General features: G+C 46.5%; 7 non-coding genes and 7 pseudogenes across 7 annotated transcripts; all 14 read left to right on the top strand.

Moving 5' to 3' along the window:
* Positions 1-12778: 12778 nt before the first annotated feature.
* LOC136760827 (uncharacterized) lies at positions 12779-12897 on the top strand (annotated as a pseudogene).
* A 219-nt stretch (positions 12898-13116) lies between these two features.
* LOC136760611 (5S ribosomal RNA) lies at positions 13117-13235 on the top strand. The gene has a single exon (XR_010820231.1). It is a non-coding gene; the product is annotated as a 5S ribosomal RNA (ribosomal RNA).
* A 209-nt stretch (positions 13236-13444) lies between these two features.
* On the top strand, positions 13445-13563 carry LOC136760730 (uncharacterized; annotated as a pseudogene).
* A 210-nt stretch (positions 13564-13773) lies between these two features.
* On the top strand, positions 13774-13892 carry LOC136761919 (uncharacterized; annotated as a pseudogene).
* Positions 13893-14116: 224 nt separating this feature from the next.
* LOC136762117 (5S ribosomal RNA) lies at positions 14117-14235 on the top strand. The gene has a single exon (XR_010820436.1). It is a non-coding gene; the product is annotated as a 5S ribosomal RNA (ribosomal RNA).
* A 210-nt stretch (positions 14236-14445) lies between these two features.
* On the top strand, positions 14446-14564 carry LOC136761219 (uncharacterized; annotated as a pseudogene).
* A 217-nt stretch (positions 14565-14781) lies between these two features.
* LOC136761032 (5S ribosomal RNA) lies at positions 14782-14900 on the top strand. Its single transcript, XR_010820315.1, has one exon. It is a non-coding gene; the product is annotated as a 5S ribosomal RNA (ribosomal RNA).
* Positions 14901-15111: 211 nt separating this feature from the next.
* Positions 15112-15230, top strand: LOC136762406 (5S ribosomal RNA). Its single transcript, XR_010820606.1, has one exon. It is a non-coding gene; the product is annotated as a 5S ribosomal RNA (ribosomal RNA).
* Positions 15231-15446: 216 nt separating this feature from the next.
* On the top strand, positions 15447-15565 carry LOC136761375 (uncharacterized; annotated as a pseudogene).
* Positions 15566-15775: 210 nt separating this feature from the next.
* LOC136761459 (uncharacterized) lies at positions 15776-15894 on the top strand (annotated as a pseudogene).
* Positions 15895-16119: 225 nt separating this feature from the next.
* LOC136761020 (5S ribosomal RNA) lies at positions 16120-16238 on the top strand. Its single transcript, XR_010820312.1, has one exon. It is a non-coding gene; the product is annotated as a 5S ribosomal RNA (ribosomal RNA).
* A 210-nt stretch (positions 16239-16448) lies between these two features.
* On the top strand, positions 16449-16567 carry LOC136762516 (5S ribosomal RNA). The gene has a single exon (XR_010820713.1). It is a non-coding gene; the product is annotated as a 5S ribosomal RNA (ribosomal RNA).
* A 216-nt stretch (positions 16568-16783) lies between these two features.
* On the top strand, positions 16784-16902 carry LOC136762233 (uncharacterized; annotated as a pseudogene).
* Positions 16903-17112: 210 nt separating this feature from the next.
* On the top strand, positions 17113-17231 carry LOC136762445 (5S ribosomal RNA). Its single transcript, XR_010820644.1, has one exon. It is a non-coding gene; the product is annotated as a 5S ribosomal RNA (ribosomal RNA).
* The last annotated feature ends 50 nt before the right edge of the window (positions 17232-17281 follow it).

Below are 17281 nucleotides of genomic sequence, written 5' to 3'. Positions count from 1 at the left end.
TCAAGGGAATCTGCCAGTAGCCCTTGGCTAAGTCAATAGTTGAAATATAGCGAGCATTCCCAATATTCTCTAACAATTCATCTACTCGGGGCATTGGGTATGCATCAAACTTTGAAATTTCATTAACCTTTCTAAAATCATTACAGAATCTCCAGGAGCCATCAGGTTTGGAAACCATGACTATAGGGCTGGACCACTCACTGTGGGATTCTTCAATAACCCCTGCCTCCAGCATTTCCTTAACCTCATTTCTAATAGTGTTCCTGCGAGCTTCTGGTACCCTGTAAGGCCTCATATTTACCTTCTTTCCTGGGAGAGACACAATGTTGTGAGAGACTAAATGGGTACGCCCCGGTATGCCTGAGAAAACTTCCCTATTACGTATTATCAAGTCGTTCACCTCCTTCAACTGGTCAGGTGACAAGGCAGCTGCAATATTCACCTTCGGTGTCCCTAGTGGCTGAGGGGGGTAAGTCAACATCAACACTTCCCTGTCCTTCCAGGCTTTTATTAAGTTGACATGATATATTTGTTCTGGGGGTCGGCGGCCGGGTTGCTGAACCTTATAGTTCACTTCCCGTATTCGCTCTATAATCTCATAAGGTCCCATCCACGTAGCCAGAAATTTACATTCTACAGTGGGAACCAACACCAACACCCTATCACCAGGCTGGAACACCCTCAGTGTAGCCTGACGATTATAGGCGAATTGTTGGTGTTCCTGTGCCTGCCTTAGGTGCTCTCTCACAATGGGAGTGACTGTGGCTATTCTCTCTTGCATAGCATTGATGTGCTCGACTACACTCCGGAAAGGAGTGGACTCGTGTTCCCACGTTTCACGGGCTATGTCTAATATCCCCCTGGGGTGCCTCCCATATAACAGTTCAAAAGGCGAAAAGCCCAGGGAAGCCTGTGGGACTTCCCTAATGGCAGACATCAAGTAGGGCAGCATGAATTCCCAATTTTTCCCATCCTTATCGATTACCTTTCTTAGCATGGACTTCAGGGTCCTATTAAATCTCTCAACCAACCCATCTGTTTGTGGGTGGTAGACTGATGTTCTCAACTGCTTAACCTGCAACAATTTACACAGATCGGTCATAACCTTAGACATAAAGGGTGTGCCCTGATCTGTTAATATCTCCCTCGGTATCCCCACCCTACTACACATCAACATTAGCTCTTTTGCAATACCTTTTGAAGCCATGGTCCGCAGTGGAATGGCTTCTGGGTACCTGGTGGCATAATCCAAAATAACCAGTATATACTGATGCCCTCTGGCTGATTTCGGGAGAGGTCCCACCACATCCATAGCTATCCTAGCAAAGGGGGTCTCTATGATGGGCAAAGGGACCAGTGGGCTTCTGAAGGCTGGTTTAGGAGCATGTAGTTGACATTCAGGACATGAGCTACAATGTTCTGTCACGTCTGCATGTACGCCTGGCCAGTAAAACCTCCTCAGGAGTCTATCCTTGGTTTTGTCCATCCCCAGATGTCCCCCCAGGATATGCCCATGTGCCAGATTGAGAACTGTTCGTCTGAATGGGGTGGGAACTAGCAATTGCTCCACAATGTCCACCCCTATCTTATTTACACGGTACAATAGGTCATTTTTTACCATAAAATAAGGATAAGCTGTTGGCGGGTCTGCAGTAGTCATAGGGGTCCCATTTACTACCTTCACATTTTCTTTAGCATAGTGTAGAGTGAGATCTCGCACCTGTGCGCTGCCAAAATCAGTGGGGAGTCCCTCTAACACTGACACTTCTACATTGTCAGCTTCAGGGGTCTCTATGAATGGATTCTCACCCACCCTGCTAGTGCTGGGTTCCTCACCCTCCATAGGGTCATCTACGTCACTACATTCCACCCCTATGTTTTCAGTTTAATTTTCCCCAACCAAAACCTTCACTGTCGACTCAACTGGAACCAGGTCTACTTTTAGCTCTAGTTGTGGGATCGAGGCAACTTCTGGCTTACAGTTTTCAGTGTGCATTTCCAATTTACTATGTTTTCTATCTAGTTTTCCAAAATTAGGAAAATATCGTCCCAGTATCACATCATATGGCATGTTGGGTACCACACCGACTTCGTAATCTAGTTTCCCGGCCTCTGTCTGTATGTTTACAAGGGCTGTGGGATAGGGGCGTGTGTCACCATGTGTGCATGTGATACTGAGCTCCTGATGTCTATCCAGCTTGTTGGTCGCTACTAATTTTTCTGTGACCAGTGTAACCATACTGCCAGAGTCGAGTAGAGCAGCCACTTCTTTCTCATCGACTATCACTGTACACATGTGTTTTGGATTAGGTACTCCGCCTATGAAAACATCCGTCCCAACAGGGCAGGCATAAAATACCGGTTTCTCTTTCCCCATATCACACACATTACATTGCATTGGTTCCTCTCTACCTGGGCAGTGGGCCGCAATATGTCCTACTTTGTCACAATTGTAGCAGACAATTGGTTGTGATGGTGACCCCCTATAACCCTTAGTCTCGGCTTTAGGCCCCACCTTTGCCCCCCCCAGTCTTGCTCTTTTCTTCCAACCCAGCGCGTCATGTTTCCCAGAGAACTTTGGAACCATCTTACCCGGTCCGCTGGTTCGTCATGGCCTGGGGAACGAGTTTTTAACCTCCGGTACATGCTCTGCTGCTCCGGCTGTATAGAACCGCTCTACAATGGCCACCAAGGTGTCAGCGGACAGCACCTCATTCTGGCCAACCCAGCGTCGAACGTCCTTGGGCAAACAGCGTTGGTAGTTGTCAAGGACTATGGCCTCCACCACCTCGGCTGATGAATGGACCTCTGGCTGTAGCCATTTCCTGGCCAGATGGATCAGATCAAACATCTGCGTTCGGATTGGTTGTCCTGGTTGGTAGGCCCACTGCTGAAACCGATGTGCCCTCACTGCGGTGGTCACGCCCAATCGGGTCATTATCTCCGCTTTCAATTTATCATAGTCCTGGGCGTCCTTCAGCTCCAGATCAAAGTACGCTTTCTGTGCATCCCCTGCCAGATAAGGTGCCACAAGCCCTGCCCAGGAATCTTTTGGCCATCCCTCTCTCCGCTGTCCTCTCAAAGGTCATAAGGAAGGCCTCAACATCGTCCTGTTTTGTCATTTTCTGCAGAAAGTGATTGGTGCGGGGAGTGGAATGGGTTGCAGCCCCCTGTGGCCCAATCCTGGTTGCAAGTGCTTCAACACTCTCTTTCAGCTCTTTAGTCACCTTTTCCTGCTCTTCTCTAAACATTTTATTTGTATCATGCTGGACCTGCAGTGCTTCCTGATGCATCCGCATAGCATCCTGGTGAGCCACCTGCTGCACCCTGGTCGCTTCCTGTTGGGCTATTACAGCCTGTAGTTTTTTTTTTTTTGGATAAAAAAATTCACTCAGCCAGTCTGGGTTTCATGAGGTGCTGCCCGCATTCTACACCAAATGTGACAAAACGCCTTGGCTGTACACATGTGCGGGTCTTCTCTGTGATCTTCTTAGGAGTAAAAACCAGTCATGACCCAGGGAGGAGGTTGCAAATACAGGGCTGTGCCTGTATGTTTACTTCAAACAAAACAAATCTGAAAACAAAACCTAACTCACACTGGAGTTGTAACTAATCTTACATAATCATTCTATTTTAAACAAAGTCTGGAATAAATAAGTCTTGGCTTTCTCCTTATGAGCTACCTCTGTTTTCCAGATAACTCACCCTATTGTCTCTCACTTCTCTCTCTCTCAGGCCCGCCTTATATACCTGGTGAATAATTGAGGAAGTAACACCAAGTGACCACATTAGGTGCTAGAATGGCTGCCTGAGGGTTTCTGGGGAGTGTAGTTGCCTAGGGTCGGTATTCTACCCTAGAGTACACACCTTGCAGCAGACCTGGCCTGACATATCTGCCATGTATGACCCTGCCCCTTGGTTTGTCACAATACATACATACATACATATACACGGAAAATAAATAATAGAATTATGAATCACAATAAGATGTAATGAAGTACAGAAAAAGAAAATGTAATAAAATGTGATCTTTAATACATACAAATAAAGAAAATAGGTATACCATTTCCAGATTCCTTTTTTGAAATACAATGACATGCATTACAAACGAGTATTTACATTATATTTACAGCCGGTGCTCGTGTGTCACTGTGTCCCTCAGGCTGTGGTTGGCGCTGACATATTGGGCAGAATGTGTCCCTTATTTTGGGCTAAAGCTTTCTGTGGAGGGGAACGTGGATCAGTTTGTACCATTTTTGGGAGGATCTGCCTTGTTGGGGCGGAGCTGTGATCCAGGTGAACAGCAGATCGGGCATAGGTGGGCATGTGGGCAGAGGAGTAGGAAGGCCGGTCAAGCAAATAAGCTTGCTAAGGTACACAGCAGCAGCAAGCAGCCCCCCCATCCAGCCAGCCAGCCAGTCTGGCTGGCAGTGACTGAGTGGTTGACAGACGGCAAGCAATGGAATGTTTATGCTCTGTGATGTCATAGCAGTCAGCTGAGAGAGGCTTGTGATGTCATCGCTGAGCTGGCTGGCTGGCTGTGTGTGTGTCTGTGTGTGTGTGTGTGTGTGTGTGTGTGTGTGTGTGTGTCTGTTTGTGTTTGTCAGTCTGTCTGTCTCTCTCTCTCTCTCTCTCTCTCTCTCCCTCTCAATTCAATTCATTGTCAAAGCAATTGGACATACATACATACATACATACATGCTAGAAAATCATTACTATGTTATCTTAAAGGCTAACTAAGCAGAACATATTTCATTATAGAACAGAGTTCATAGATCTACACATGGTTTTAAGGAACAGGCACGTAGGTCATACCGTTTGACATTGTCTCCAAGGTTCTCATCGTAAATAACAAACAGAAATCAAACTACCTTATGGCCTCCTGACCTTCTAGCTTGACCTTATCTTTCTTAAGTATACAAGAGAGAAAAACAGGTTTGAGAAAATCATTTCTAACTTTCCTTCCATACAATAATACATACATACATACATACGGAAAATAAATAATAGAATTATGAATCTCAATATAATGTAATGAAGTACAGAAAAAGAAAATGTAATAAAATGTGATCTTTAATACATTCAAATAAAGAAAATAGGTTTACTATTTCCAGATTCCTTTTTGAAATACAATGACATGCATTACAAACGAGGCTTAGGTGGGCATTTGGGCATAGGAGTAGGAAGGCCGGTCAGGCAAATTAGCTTGCTAAGATACGCAGCAGCAGCAAGCAGCCCCCCCATCCAGCCAGCCAGCCAGTCTGGCTGGCAGTGACTGAGTGGTTGACAGACGGCAAGCAATGGAATGTACGTGCTCTGTGATGTCATAGCAGTCAGCTGAGAGAGGCTCGTGATGTCATGGCTGAGCTGGCTGGCTGTCTGGCTGGCTGGCTCTGTGTGTGTGTGTGTGTGTGTGTGTGTGTGTGTGTGCGTGTGTCTGTCTGTCTGTCAATTCATTTCAATTCAATTCAAAGGTTCTTTATTGGCATGATCTATCACAATATTGCCAAAGCAGATACAAATGTTCTATCAATCAAGACAAAACATTGCAATACAAGATTCAGTGGAACAAATATAGTACACATTGAAATAAAATTAAGTAGGATATAAACCATATTTGTTGTTTGTATCAAAATTTGTGTCATGACATCAGAAAAATCACTGTTTTTATTTTGTTTTGCAAATGGAGTGCCACAGGCTGGTGTCTACACACTGTCTCGCAGGCTGTGGCAGGTGGATACATATTGCGCTGCTAAGAAGGCAGTGCGCTCCTCCTCTCCCAGCAGGACGGGGAGTTTGCAGCAATCGGGGATCATGCTGAACTCAGGGATATGCATTTTTAATATTTTAAAGTATGTCTCCCTGATTTTTGTGTATTTAGGGCAGGACAGCAGGAAATGCGCCTGTGTTTCGACCTCCCCTAGGTCACACTGGCTGCACAGCCGCTCTTCTCTGGCAACCCAGAATTTTCTGTAGCGGCCTTTTTCAATGGCGAGGCTGTGGTCACTGAGCCTGTATTTAGTTAGATTTTGTCTCTCTTTTATATTTTGGATTTTTAAGTATTCAGCCAATGTAATGTTTCTATTCAGGGCCCGGTAGCATTCCAATTTGTTTTGTAATTCTAATTCGTGTCTCTAATCTTTTGTGTATTTGCTTTTCAGGTACATGTCAATTTTCCCAATTGTTGTTGTTTTGGTCATTGTGTGTTCGGGCTCTGTGAGCCTCAGAGCCGTGGGGGCGTTTCTGTGTACGTGTAAGATGTTTTTATTAAATTCTAGGTGGAATATTTCCATGGGGCTTTTGTCCCAATTGTTGTTATTGAGGTTCATGAGGGGACCCCACACTTCGCTCCCATATAGCAGGATTGGTTGGATGATGGAGTTTAATATTTTAATCCAAATAGTTATTGGTATTGTTGTTTTCCCAAATTGTGTCTTTATGGCATAAAATGCCCGGCGTGCCTTGTCTTTTAATGCGTTTATAGCCAGGCTGAAGCTCCCTAACGCACTGATGGTCAGGCCAAGGTAGTTGTATCTGGTGCAGTGCTCTAATCCAGTGCTGCCCAGAGTGAAGCGGTACCTGTTTCCCTGAGATGGGGCTTTTTTCTGGAAAACCATAACTCTGGTCTTGTCCAGATTGACTGCCAGGGCCCATTTCTGACAGTACTGCTCTAGCAGCGCCAGGTTCTGCTGAAGCCCCTGCTCTGTGGGCGACAGCAGCACCAGGTCGTCTGCATAGAGCAGGAACTTGATCTCTGTGTCATGGAGAGTTAGGCTGCGGGCGTCAGACTGCTCCAACACTGTGGCCAACTCGATGATGTAGATGTTGAACAGTGTTGGACTCAGACTGCAGCCCTGTCTCACTCCCCGCCCCTGAGTGAAGAACTCTGTTCTTGAGTTGCCAATTTGAACTCCGCATTTGTTTTCAGAATACATTGATTTAATGATGTCATAAACTTTACCCCCTACACCACTCTGTAGAAGTTTATAAAATAATCCCTTGTGCCAGATTGAGTCAAATGCCTTTCTAAAGTCTACAAAACAGGCAAATATTTTTCCTTTATTGTTTTGGGTATATTTATTTATGAGGGTGTGTAGAGTGTAAATATGATCGGTTGTGCGGTGTTTTGGTAGGAAGCCAATCTGACTCTTATTCAGGACACTGTGCTTGGTAAGGAAGGCCAGTATCTGGGCGTTGATGATACTGCAGAACACCTTCCCCAGGTTACTGCTCACACAGCTGCCCCAGTAGTTATTGGGGTCTAATTTGTCTCCACTTTTAAAAATCGGGGTGATCAATCCTTGATTCCCGACCTCAGGGAAACACCCGGCTCTCAGCACCAGGTTAAAGAGTTTGAGCAGAGCCTCCTGCAGCTGCGGGCTGCTGTGCTTCAGCATCTCAGGGCTGATGCTGTCGGGGCCGCTGGCTTTCCTGGGTTTGAGGATTTTGAGTTGATGTTTTAGTTCCTATATTGTAAATGGGTTATCTAAGGGATTTTGGTTATTCTTAATGATTTCTTCCAATTTATTTAGGTTTTTTAATATTTTAACCTGTTCTGGCTTTGGATTGTTTTCAACATTTTGGTAAAGTTTTTCAAAGTGTGTTTTCCAGATTTCTCCATTTTGAATTGGTATTTCATTTTTTGTTTTTGGGGTATTTATTCTGCCCATATAGTGGTCTTTTTTCTTACTGAGGAGTTGCTTGTAGTGCCGCAGGGCCTGGCAGTAGCTGAGGCGAGCCTCCTGGTTGTCGGGCTCTCTGTGTTTAGTGTTGGAGAGATGTCTCAGGTGTTTCCTAGAAGTTTCACACTCCTGGTCACACCACTGTTCTTTTTTTCTTTTAGACGATTTCATATTTTGGTTTTTAATTGTTTTAATGTTTGATTTTAAAGCCAGTCTCTCAAATATTTCATTCAGTGTTTTGGTGGCTGAGTTTATTCCGTTTTGGTTTATTTGATAGTGTGAGGATTGATATCTGTCTAACATGTTTTCAATCTCATCACTATTCAGGGCTCTTGTGTAGTTCTCTGTGCTGGGCTCTGACCATCTCTAACTGGGTGGCAGGGAGACCAGTTTTGTGGGAAGTTTGGCTCTGACTTGTGGCTGCGCTGATCTTTTTAGGTAAAGTGTTATTTGGCTGTGGTCTGATAGTGGAGATTGTTGTCTGACTATAAACGCATTGTTGGCTTGTGGGTCCAGGTCAGTTATGGCGTAGTCCACCACACTGCTGCCCAGAGCCGAGCAGTATGTGAATCTCCCCAGAGAGTACCCCCTGGTCCTGCCATTGATGATATATAGACCCAGGCTTTTACATAGGCGCACTACCTGCTTCCTGCTCTTGTTTACCACGCTGTCGTGGCTGTGTCAGTGTGGAGGTGTGTGTGTGGCACAGCGGGGAGTCTCCGAACAGGTGTGTGTTCCCCTCTGTATTGATGTAGTCCATCTCTCTGCCAGTCCTGGCATTGAGATCGCCACACAGCAGTACAGAGCCCAGGGTCTGGAAGTGGCAGATTTCGTTTTGAAGCTCATGAAAGCCTTCCTCATTATAGTAGGGGGAGTCTGCGGGTGGCATATAAATTGCACATAGGTATATATCTGTGTTATTTTGTAGGGTGTCTTTTCTGATTTTCATCCACAGGTGTGTGTCTCCTCTCTGTACTGGGCATAGGGCTGCTCGGAGCTCCTCCCTGTACCACACGATAATCCCCCACGAGGCCCTGCCACACCTGACTTTGGGTTTTATATAGGAGGGCACAATCAGCTCCCTGTATCCATTGTATCCATCCAGTGTATAGACATATCTGCACAGCACCAAGTCTCTACAAGAATGAAAACATCTGAACTATTTACAGTGTTGATCAGTTCAGGGCCTGTGCTCTTCATTCCAAAAGTTGAGGAGCGTAAACCCTGCATATTCCAACTGCTTATTTTAAAGGACATGTTAATATATTTTATTATACTTGTCTCTTCTACATAAGAAAGTTTAATTTGTGGTCTACAACTGATATTATATTACTATTAATAATTATATATGGATATACATAATAATCACTCAAAGATTTTATGTTTGCATCAAAATATCAGAATAATTAAATCACATTTTTTCTTACTCTCCATCTCCACAACCATATATATGTGTGTTGAGGCTCAGTTAACTCAGCAGTGTGGAACAGATGACACTGAGGAGTTGCCTTATCTGGGCCAGCTGGGCAGCATCGGGCCTCCAGGCTCTGGAAGCCGCTGCTGCGTGGCTGTGTGGCTGTGCTGGTCCCCGGCTGTCCGCTCTGCTGTGCTGGACGGGCCCTCTGGGGATGGGGGGGTGGGGAATGGGGCCGCGGGGTCTCAGGGGCTGGGGCTGGGGTGGAGCCGGTGGCTGGGGATGTGGCCGGGGGCTGGGGGGTTTGCTCCTGGTCTCGAGGTGGGGGTGTGTGGGGTTTCGGCCCAGGGTTGTGTCCTTGAGGACCTTTGAGATGATCCTCACACCCGTCTTGTTGAGGTGGACGTGGTCATACAGGTGATGTGGCTGGATGTCTCAGTGGTGTGCCAGGTGGACGTTGGGGAGGAGGGCACATCTTCGGGACACTTCTGCGTTGATGGCCTGGATGATGTGCAGAGGCACGTCTGTGCGGGGCAGCAGTGTGGAGATGGAAATTTTGGCAGTTGGGAATTCCTCTGTGGCTTTCGTTGCTACCTGTCTCAGGGCTGAGGCCACATCGCCCCTGCGGGCACTCAGGTCGTTAGTGCCGGTGTGGATGAGGATGTGTTTGACTTGGCAAAGCCTCCTCTTGGAGAGCAGCTCCAGGGCTCTCTGTGCTGTGGAGCACCAAAGCTTTTTCACTTTTCGCCCAGGGAAGAGGCGCCTCTCAACCAGGAACTTCCCATTGGATTCGCTCAGAATGACCACCTCTGCGTTGACCTGCCACTCCGGGTTTGCGTCGGGAGTGGTGGGGGCAGCGGGTGTGTTTTGGGGGAGTGGCGTTTCAGGGGGTTGTGTATTAGTGGCAGGTCTGGTGATAGTGGGTGTGTCAGGAGTGGTGGGGAGTGTGGGTGGATCAGTGGGTGCGTCAGGGGTTGGAGGTGTTGTGGGGTCAGTGCAGTGCAGTCTCTGTGCTCCAGTGATGTGTAGCTCCTCTCTTAGCTCCTCCAGCTGGCTCTGCAGGCTCCTCAGCTAGCTGTGCTGGGGTGTCCAGGTCAGCTCCTCCCTCGCTCTGCGCAGCTCCGTCCTCAGGGTTTGGCTCTGCTCCTCCAGGTCTCTCACTGCTGCTCTCAGCTCATGGATCTCAGCCTTGTGCTGCATCTTTAGTCTGTGCATCTCATCCCGGAGCTGATCACACAAGGAGGTCTGGGCCAGGGTGCTCAAGGTCTGCTCCCTGAACTCCGCAAACTCCAGCTCCAGCACTGATAGGCATTCCTTTAGTGTTTTAATGTTGCTAGAGAGTTTTGGGGAGACAGGGGGGCAGTCTGTGGGAGATGGGGCACTGTCTGGCTCCGTGTGGCTGGGGGCAGACTGCAGGGTGGCCGGCTCTGGCTCTTGTTTCTCTACCTCAGTCTGCTGCTTTGAGGTGTGGAAGCCGAGAGCTAATTGGTCCAGGCTGCTCTCGCTGCCCTGCACCATGATGGTCCCGTTGTGGTATACATTAAAAGTGAGCATCACACTGTCTGTGTCTTTCTCTACCAGCACTGAGATCTGCCTGCCTCTGCTAATGCCCCTCTTGTTGTTATTGGGGTATGTCTGGCACAGGGTTTTGTGAAAGGCGGTGTAGAACAGTAGATTGTTCTTGACCCTGTTTTCTCCTTTACCGGTGTAGTCTAGGATGAGGGTCTCAGGAGATGCTCTCATCACAGCTTGTTTGTAGTCCTTCTTAGCCTGTGCAGAGCGAATGTCTTCAGGGTATCGGATTTCAAAAGGCAGCTCTGCAGTCAGACTGCTGTTCGATAGATTTCTATCAGTCTCAGTGGCAGTTGGGCTCTCTCCTACTGTCACTCTATTCAAATCGGAGCTCTGCATTTTCATTGGCTGAGTCAACTACTGAGAATGCTTATTTATTTTATTAATACATATTTTTTTGTTTAATTATTTGTCTCTTACCTCCAATTCTTGTCTTCAGCTTTTCTTTTCTGACTTTTCTTCCTGAACTGTCTCTCTGCTTTCTTCTTTTTGTGTTTCTCTTAAAATTATTATTTTTTGAATACTTTTTCTTCTGGATTTCTATTCCATGTCTTCTGTGTATGTTTATAGTGCTATATATTCATTTGTAAATCACAAATTAAATCCGCTTATGTATAAAAACAAATGTTATTTAGGAGCTCATATTCCTCTCTCTCTCTCTCTCTCTCTCTCTCTCTCTCTCTCTCTCTCTCCTCTCTCTCTCTCTCTCTCTCTCTCTCAATTCATTTCATTTGTATTGTCAAAGCAATTGGACATACATACACATACATACATATACACTCACCTAAAGGATTATTAGGAACACCTGTTCAATTTCTCATTAATGCAATTATCTAATCAACCAATCACATGGCAGTTGCTTCAATGCATTTAGGGGTGTGGTCCTGGTCAAGACAATCTCCTGAACTCCAAACTGAATGTCTGAATGGGAATGAAAGGTGATTTAAGCAATTTTGAGCGTGGCATGGTTGTTGGTGCCAGACGGGCCGGTCTGAGTATTTCACAATCTGCTCAGTTACTGGGATTTTCACGCACAACCATTTCTAGGGTTTACAAAGAATGGTGTGAAAAGGGAAAAACATCCAGTATGCGGCAGTCCTGTGGGCGAAAATGCCTTGTTGATGCAAGAGGTCAGAGGAGAATGGGCCGACTGATTCAAGCTGATAGAAGAGCAACTTTGACTGAAATAACCACTAGTTACAAACGAGGTATGCAGCAAAGCATTTGTGAAGCCACAACACGTACAACCTTGAGGCGGATGGGCTACAACAGCAGAAGACCCCACCGGGTACCACTCATCTCCACTACAAATAGGAAAAAGAGGTGAGACATTCAGATGGTAGAGTCAGAATTTGGCGTAAACAGAATGAGAACATGGATCCATCATGTCTTGTTACCACTGTGCAGGCTGGTGGTGGTGGTGTAATGGTGTGGGGGATGTCTTCTTGGCACACTTTAGGCCCCTTAGTACCAATTGGGCATCGTTTAAATGCTACGGCCTACCTGAGCATTGTTTCTGACCATGTCCATCCCTTTATGACCACCATGTACCCATCCTCTGATGGCTACTTCCAGCAGGATAATGCACCATGTCACAAAGGTCGAATCATTTCAAATTGGTTTCTTGAACATGACAATGAGTTCACTGTACTAAACTGGCCCCCACAGTCACCAGATCTCAACCCAATGGAGCATCTTTGGGATGTGGTGGAACGGGAGCTTCGTGCCCTGGATGTGCATCCCACAAATCTCCATCAACTGCAAGATGCTATCCTATCAATATGGGCCAACATTTCTAAAGAATGCTTTCAGCACCTTGTTGAAGCAATGCCACGTAGAATTAAAGCAGTTCTGAAGGCGAAAGGGGGTCAAACACAGTATTAGTATGGTGTTCCTAATAATCCTTTAGGTGAGTTCATCGTAGCTCTTAATACTCTCTTTCTGTCTGGAGGAGATATAATTGAAGTATTGTACACGTACCCGGCTACTTTCAACACCCATTGCTGCACTGATATTTTTCCCTCCATTTTTCTTTATCCATTTTTTTTTTGCTGGAAGTTCCGTCAATACCCGTCAGCCTTTAAGAGACATCATGCAGCCAGGCCTCTTGGCTTGCGGCCACACCGTCCTGAACGCGCCCAATCTCATCAGATCTCGGAAGCTAAACGGGGCAGGTCCTGGTCAGTACTTGGATGGGTGACCTCCTGGAAATACCAGGTGCTGCTAGCTTTTTCGTCTCCTGGGAAACTTTATCGTAGCTCTTAATACTCTCTTTCAGTCTGCAGGAGATATAATTGAAGAATTGTACACGTACCCGGCTACTTTCAACACCCTTTCCAGCACTGATATTTTTCCCTCCATTTTTCTATTTTTTATTTTTTTTTTTTTCCTGGAAGTTCCGTCAATACCCGCCAACCTTTAAGAGACATCATGCAGCCAGGCATCTCGGCTTGCGGCCACACCATCCTGAATGCGCCCGATCTCGTCAGATCTCGGAAGCTAAACGGGGCAGGGCCTGGTCAGTACTTGGATGGGAGACCTCCTAGAAATACCAGGTGCTGCAAGCTTTTTACGTCTCCTGGGTAACTTCATCGTAGCTCTTAATACTCTCTTTCTGTCTCCAGGAGATATAATTGAAGGATTGTACACGTACCCGGCTACTTTCAACACCCTTTGCTGCACTGGTATATTTCCCTCTATTTTTCTTTTTTTTTTTGCTGGCAGTTTCGTCAATACCCGCCAGCCTTTAAGAGACATCATGCAGCCAGGCATCTCGGCTTGCGGCCACACCATCCTGAACGCGCCCGATCTTGTCAGATCTCGGAAGCTAAATGGGGCAGGGCCTGGTCAGTACTTGGATGGGAGACCTCCTAGAAATACCAGGTGCTGCAAGCTTTTTACGTCTCCTGGGTAACTTCATCGTAGCTCTTAATACTCTCTTTCTGTCTCCAGGAGATATAATTGAAGAATTGTACACGTACCCGGCTACTTTCAACACCCTTTGCTGCACTGGTATATTTCCCTCTATTTTTCTTTTTTTTTTTTGCTGGCAGTTCCGTCAATACCCGCCAGCCTTTAAGAGACATCATGCAGCCAGGCATCTCGGCTTGCGGCCACACCATCCTGAACGCGCCCGATCTCGTCAGATCTCGGAAGCTAAACGGGGCAGGACCTGGTCAGTACATGATAGTGAGACCTCCTGGAAATACCTAGTGCTGCAAGCTTTTACGTCTCCTGGGAAACTTTATCGTAGCTCTTAATACTCTCTCTCTGTCTGGAGGAGATATAATTGAAGTATTGTACACGAATCCAGCTACTGTCAACACCCTTTGCTGCACTGATATTTTTCCATCCATTTTTCTTTTTTCTTTTTTTCTTTTTTTTTTTTGCTGGAAGTTCCGTCAATACCCGCCAACCTTTAAGAGACATCATGCAGCCAGGCCTTTCGGCTTGTGGCCACACCGTCCTGAATGCGCCCGATCTCGTCAGATCTCGGAAGCTAAACGGGGCAGGGCCTGGTCAGTACTTGGATGGGAGACCTCCTAGAAATACCAGGTGCTGCAAGCTTTTTACGTCTCCTGGGTAACTTCATCGTAGCTCTTAATACTCTCTTTCTGTCTCCAGGAGATATAATTGAAGAATTGTACACGTACCCGGCTACTTTCAACACCCTTTGCTGCACTGGTATATTTCCCTCTATTTTTCTTTTTTTTTTTTGCTGGCAGTTCCGTCAATACCCGCCAGCCTTTAAGAGACATCATGCAGCCAGGCATCTCGGCTTGCGGCCACACCATCCTGAACGCGCCCGATCTCGTCAGATCTCGGAAGCTAAACGGGGCAGGACCTGGTCAGTACATGAATGTGAGACCTCCTGGAAATACCTGGTGCTGCAAGCTTTTACGTCTCCTGGGTAACTTTATCGTAGCTCTTAATACTCTTTATCTGTCTGGAGGAGATATAATTGAAGTATTGTACACGTACCCGGCTACTTTCAAAACCCATTACTGCACTGATATTTTTCCCTCCATTTTTCTTTTTCTATTTTTTTTTTTTGCTGGAAGTTCCGTCAATACCCGCCAGCCATTAAGAGACATCATGCAGCCAGGCCTCTCGGCTTGCGGCCACACCGTCCTGAATGCGCCCGATCTCGTCAGATCTCGGAAGCTAAACGGGGCAGGGCCTGGTCAGTACTTGGATGGGAGACCTCCTAGAAATACCAGGTGCTGCAAGCTTTTTACGTCTCCTGGGTAACTTCATCGTAGCTCTTAATACTCTCTTTCTGTCTCCAGGAGATATAATTGAAGAATTGTACACGTACCCGGCTACTTTCAACACCCTTTGCTGCACTGGTATATTTCCCTCTATTTTTCTTTTTTTTTTTTTGCTGGCAGTTCCGTCAATTCCCGCCAGCCTTTAAGAGACATCATGCAGCCAGGCATCTCGGCTTGCGGCCACACCATCCTGAACGCGCCCGATCTCGTCAGATCTCGGAAGCTAAACGGGGCAGGGCCTGGTCAGTACTTGGATGGGAGACCTCCGAGAAATACCAGGTGCTGCAAGCCTTTTACGTCTCCTGGGTAACTTCATCGTAGCTCTTAATACTCTCTTTCTGTCTGGAGGAGATATAATTGAAGAATTGTACATGTACTAGGCTACTTTCAACAGCCTTTGCTGCACTGATATTTTTCCCTCCATTTTTCTTTTTATTTTATTTTTTTGCTGGAAGTTCCGTCAATATCCGCCAGCCTTTAAGAGACATCATGCAGCCAGGCCTCTTGGCTTGTAGTCACACCGTCCTGAACGCGCCCGATCATATCAGATTTCGGAAGCTAAACGGGGCAGGGCCTGGTCAGTACTTGGATGTGTGACCTCCTGGAAATACCAGGTGCTGCAAGCTTTTTACGTCTCCTGGGTAACTTCATCGTAGCTCTTAATACTCTCTTTCTTTCTCCAGGAGATATAATTGAAGAATTGTACACGTACCCGGCTACTTTCAACACCCTGTGCTGCACTGGTATATTTCCCTCTATTTTTCTTTTTTTTTTTTGCTGGCAGTTCCGTCAATACCCGCCAGCCTTTAAGAGACATCATGCAGCCAGGCATCTTGTCTTGCGGCCACACCATCCTGAACGCGCCCGATCTCGTCAGATCTCGGAAGCTAAACGGGGCAGGACCTGGTCAGTACATGAATGTGAGACCTCCTGGAAATACCTGGTGCTGCAAGCTTTTACGTCTCCTGGGTAACTTTATCGTAGCTCTTAATACTCTCTATCTGTCTGGAGGAGATATAATTGAAGTATTGTACACGTACCCGGCTACTTTCAAAACCCATTACTGCACTGATATTTTTCCCTCCATTTTTCTTTTTCTTTTTTTTTTTTTTTTTTTTTTGCTGGAAGTTCCGTCAATACCCGCCAGCCATTAAGAGACATCATGTAGCCAGGCCTCTCGGCTTGCGGCCACACCGTCCTGAATGCGCCCGATCTCGTCAGATCTCGGAAGCTAAACGGGGCAGGGCCTGGTCAGTACTTGGATGGGAGACCTCCTAGAAATACCAGGTGCTGCAAGCTTTTTACGTCTCCTGGGTAACTTCATCGTAGCTCTTAATACTCTCTTTCTGTCTCCAGGAGATATAATTGAAGAATTGTACACGTACCCGGCTACTTTCAACACCCTTTGCTGCACTGGTATATTTCCCTCTATTTTTCTTTTTTTTTTTTGCTGGCAGTTCCGTCAATACCCGCCAGCCTTTAAGAGACATCATGCAGCCAGGCATGTCGGTTTGCGGCCACACCATCCTGAACGCGCCCGATCTCGTCAGATCTCGGAAGCTAAACGGGGCAGGGCCTGGTCAGTACTTGGATGGGAGACCTCCGAGAAATACCAGGTGCTGCAAGCCTTTTACGTCTCCTGGGTAACAACATCGTAGCTCTTAATACTCTCTTTCTGTCTGGAGGAGATATAATTGAAGAATTGTACACGTACTAGGCTACTTTCAACACCCTTTGCTGCACTGATATTTTTCCCTACATTTTTCTTTTTATTTTATTTTTTTGCTGGAAGTTCCGTCAATATCCGCCAGCCTTTAAGAGACATCATGAAGCCAGGCCTCTTGGCTTGTAGTCACACCGTCCAGAACGTGCCCGATCATATCAGATTTCGGAAGCTAAACGGGGCAGGGCCTGCTCAGAACTTGGATGGGAGACGTCCTGGAAATACCAGGTGCTGCAAGCTTTTTACGTCTCCTGGGTAACTTCATCGTAGCTCTTAATTCTCTCTTTCTGTCTCCAGGAGATATAATTGAAGAATTGTACACGTACCCGGCTACTTTCAACACCCTTTGCTGCACTGGTATATTTCCCTCTATTTTTCTTTTTTTTTTTTGCTGGCAGTTCCGTCAATACCCGCCAGCCTTTAAGAGACATCATGCAGCCAGGCATCTTGGCTTGCGGCCACACCATCCTGAACGCGCCCGATCTCGTCAGATCTCGGAAGCTAAACGGGGCAGGGCCTGGTCAGTACTTGGATGGGAGACCTCTGAGAAATACCAGGTGCTGCAAGCCTTTTACGTCTCCTGGGTAACTTCATCGTAGCTCTTAATACTCTCTTTCTG

This window comes from Amia ocellicauda, chromosome 10, assembly GCF_036373705.1.
Source record: "Amia ocellicauda isolate fAmiCal2 chromosome 10, fAmiCal2.hap1, whole genome shotgun sequence".
NCBI lineage: Eukaryota > Metazoa > Chordata > Actinopteri > Amiiformes > Amiidae > Amia > Amia ocellicauda.
This window is presented reverse-complemented; position numbering and strand designations above follow the sequence as displayed.